This window comes from Galeopterus variegatus, unplaced genomic scaffold (assembly GCF_000696425.1).
Source record: "Galeopterus variegatus unplaced genomic scaffold, G_variegatus-3.0.2 Scaffold4397, whole genome shotgun sequence".
In the NCBI taxonomy this organism is placed as follows: domain Eukaryota; kingdom Metazoa; phylum Chordata; class Mammalia; order Dermoptera; family Cynocephalidae; genus Galeopterus; species Galeopterus variegatus.
In genome coordinates, this window is record NW_007730508.1 from 36,301 (window position 1) to 40,908 (window position 4,608).

The window sequence follows — 4,608 nt, forward strand, 5'->3', positions numbered from 1 at the left end:
CCGATTCGGATCCCACATACAGACTGGCCGCTCACTGGCTGAGCGAGGCGCGGGAGCAACGCCGAGGGTTGCGATCCTGTTGCCGGTCACGAAAAAAGACAAAAAGGAAAAAAAAAATAATAACTACTATAAATATGCTAAAGAAATTAGAAGAAAAGACTGATAAAATGGATGAAAGGATGGAAAATTTAAACTAATACACAGAAAAACAGTGTATTCATTTTTTTATTGCTGCATTACAAAAGCACTTCAAAATTTAGTGAATTAAAATAACAACTATTTATTATTTCCCACAGTTCTGTGCACTGATGGAGTAGTTCTCCTAACATTCTCATATGGGGTCACTCATGTGACTGCATCTGTCTCTGCATAACCTCTCCACCTCAGAGAAGTTAACCTTGGCTTCTTACATGATGGATGGGTCCAAGAGTGTAAGCCCCAATCTGCAGCACTTATCAAACTTCTGTTCATATTATTTTTGCTGAAGTCCCATTGGCCAAAGCAAGTGATATGACCCAGGGTTGATGTGGAAGACTAAACAAGGGCATGAACACTGGGTGGCATGATTCATTGGGGATCGTCAATGTATCAGTATACCATGAATGGAATCTCTAAGAATAAATTGGGTATTTTATTTTATTTTATTTTTTATTTTATAAATATTATTTTTTTACATTCTATGATGTTGGTTTGGAGCAGTTGGGAAGGAGAAGGAGAGGGGAAAGAGGAAGGAAATGGGATGGAAGAAGGAGGAAGGAGGAGGGGTGGGATTGAGGCCTGTGGCACCCCCCAAATTCCCACAGGGGAGATCAGTGGGCTTCCAGTGGTGGCTTGGTCATTGCTGGGCTGGGTGCAGATGTCAAGGGGGTGTCACAATAGCCCTCACCCCCACCACCACCCCAGCTCAGGAACCCAGGGCACTTCTTGTTGAGGCTTGCTGGTTGTCACTGGACTGGTTGCGGGGGGTACATGGTTGAGACCCTTGGCCCCCCACTGCCCAGCTCAGGAGAGTGCAGGGCACCTCCTGCAGTGGCTCAGTGGTCGTGGCTGATGCCCTCAGCCCCCATCCTCGGGACTGGTTTCAGGTGTCGGGGGGCATGGCTGAGGCTCCTGGTCCTCCTCTCTTCCTGGCTTGGTAGCCCAGGGGACTTCTGGTCCTTCTAGGTGTTATAGGTGTTCTTTGGTGAAATGAGACCTTTACTAGTTATTAAACTTTGTCTCTGGTTGTGGGTACTTTTTTTTTCTTCCAGTTCTGTGTTGGATTATTTGCTGTTCCCACCACTTAAACTCTGCACTGGAACTAATTTGCTGTCCTTTACTTACTTCTAAAATGGGGGGACTTCCTGTGAGAACCAGTACTTAAGCTCTGTGGTTGGGCTAAATTGCTGCTTTGCTGCTGATTCCCTAGGGAAGACTTTTTGTGCACCTCAGGTTTTAATAGTCGACTTTATAGGTACTTCCAGATCTGGCAAAGTCTGATGCACCTGGGTTGTATAGACACACTGGTCTGGGCCTGAGTCTTTTCATCAAACTGCATCCCTTGCAATTCTATATTCCTGACCAGTCTCCTCTGAGTGGTCCTGCACCAATTGGGGGGCAGTTCAGCTGTCCTTGCTGTGCCCCAGCATTCTACTGGAGGGCCTATCTCCACCACTGCCCATGCTCCAAACACTTCCCACGGGACGGGCCATGCTCTGGTCCCTCACAATGACTCACCATCCTCTGAGTGGCTCTTTCTTCAAGTTGTTGTGGCTCCTTGGTCCTATGTGGGTCCACGGGAACCCTGTTGGTGGTACTGCTGGCCTGGGTGCTACCAAGTCCCTCTTCTGCCCTGCTGTCTCCAAGCAACTTCATCTGAAGGGCACGGCTGTTGCTTTTGCTGGCTCCTGCTCCATGCACTCAGCAGCTCCAGCCTTAAAGCAGCCATGGCATGAAACGATCAGAGCAGTTTTTTCTTTCTCTCATCATGGCTTCTCCTACCTTCGTGCACTCCATAGGTCTCTCCTCCTCTTCCCCTGAGCTCTAGCGGCCCCCAGCTTGGCTGTCACTGCTTTTTTATAGTTGTAAATTGATTTGTGGGAGAGAGTGATGCTGGGGACCATCTATTCTGCCATCTTGACTGGACAAATTAGGCATTTTAAACTGAAAATACAAAATCTAAAATTAAGAATTTATTGAATGCACTTAACAGCAGACTGGGCATAGCAAAAGGAAAAAATCAATTAACACAAGACAAATCAATAGGAAAACACAAATCAAAGCACAGGGAGAAAAAAGAATGCAAAACAAACTTAATAAAGCATGAGAGACTTATGGAACCACATCAAATAGTTTAACATATCTGTAACTGAAGTCCCAGAAGAAGAGAGGGGAATGAGAAGGAAGAAATATTTTTAAAAGATAATAGCAGAAATTCTTCCAAAATCATTGAAAGACATCAACTCACAGACTCAAGAAGTTTAGTTATAGGGACCTCAGGAGTCATGGGCAGCCGCTGCTGACAGCTGGCAGGAATGTGCAAAGACCTCAGGAGCCAAGGCAGTCCTTGCTGACAGCTGACAGGGGCACAGGGACCTCAAGAGCCGAGGGCAGCCCCTAATGACAGCCAGCAGGCTCACTGCTGCCACAGACACTACTACCATGCAGGTGATCTGACACAGCCACCACCACCACAAGGGTGGCTTACTGCCACCACTGCCACAGGACAGCCCTCTGTCACAGCAGCAGCCAAGCCACCACAGCAGCCTGCCAATGACTTGACTGCATTAACACAAGGAGGGGTACCAGTGGAGCCTAGGATAAGAGGTGAGCATGTACAGACCAGTGACCCAGTGGGCAACCCAGAGGGAAATGCTCTGCCCCCTGCAGTAGCACACCTGGGGAGCAGGAGGTACATGTGAAGCCCATGCAACTGCTTTGACCCAGGGAGAGATACATGCAGAACCCACAGAGTGCAGAAACCCAGGATACCCAAACAGAGTAAGGAAGAAAATTCCCATCCACCACCAACTCATCCCCCAAGTGGGGGAAGCTGGAACCCAGGAGAAACCTCTGCTTGTAGGAAAAAAGGAAAGACATACCATTCCCAGGGTCACCCACTCAAACCGAGGAGCTCCAGTAGACCCCAGTGCACCCATCAGGGTCATGGAACACTAGCTGGGGTGCCAACAAGCCCTCCTGGGGTCACCAACTCCAGCCACAGAGTGACAGGGCACCCAGGCACTACTCCCAAGAACCCAAGAGCTTGCCCACATCCTCAATGACCCGACGCAGTGTCACAAACCTCAGTAAGGGATCACTAAGTGCCCCAGTGCCTAAGCCAGGGAGGCATTCACACACAACTCCAAAACTGAATATGGCTGAAGTACCCGCACAGAGACTACACTACTGTATCTACGCAAAACCAATACTAAAACACTCTACTCAATTGTCAATATAAAACACGTCTACAGGAGGAAATCTCTTTCCTCAAAGCCCACTCCAGAGTAATAGAACAAGCAACTGCACTACCAGATGTCCAAACATCAACATAGAGATACTGGAAATATGAGGAAAATATGACAATACTAAAGGAATACAATAATTCTCATGTACCAGACCACATAGATCAGAAAACCCTTGAAATGACTGAAAAGAAATGCCAAGCAACAATCTTAAGGAAACTCAATAATATACAAGGTGACACAATGAAATGAGAAAAACTACCCAGGATTTGAAGGAGGAAATTTACAAAGAGATTAATATCTTTAAAAAGAATGTAGCAGAACTCATGGAACTGAAGGATTCATTCAAAGAAATAAAACACATAACTGAGAGCTTAAGCAGCAGGCTAGGAGAAGCAGAAGAAAGAATTTATGATCTTGAATGCAGTGTTTTCAAAATAACCCAACCAGACAAATAAAAAGAAAAAAGAATTTGAAAAAATGAAGAATATCTAAGAGAGCTAGAAGACAACATTAAACACATAAACATCCAAATCATGGGTGTTCTGGAAAGGGAAGAGAAAGGAAAGGGCATTGAAAATATATTCAAACAAATAATACTGGAAAACTTCCCAGATATAGGGAGAGACATGGAGCTTCACATTTAGGGGGCTCAAAGATCCCCAAATAGATTCAATCCAAAAAGGTCATCTCTGAGGCACATTATAGTCAAACTGGCAAAACTCAAAGACAAAGAGAGAATCCTAAAAACAGCAAGAGAAAAGCATCATGTCACCTATAAGGGAGTCCCCGTCGGTCTAATAGCAGACTCCTCATTCTAATAACAGAATGGGATGATATATTCAAAGTACAAAAAGAATGGGCCAGCCTGGTGGCGCACTGGAGAGTGCGCTGCGTGGGAGCGCAGCGGCACTCCCGCTGAGGGTTCGGATCCCATGTGGAGACCAGTTCCTGCTCACTGGCTGAGCGCGGTGCGGGCGCAACACCAAGGGTTGCGATCCCGTTACCGGTCAGTAAAAAAAAAGACAAAAAGGGAAAAAATAAAGAAAAATTATGCCAGCCAAAAATACTATAGCCAGCAAGGCTATCCTTCAGAAATGAAAGAGAAATAGTGTATTTCCCAGACACACAAAAACTGCAGGAGTTCACCACCACATGATCAGCC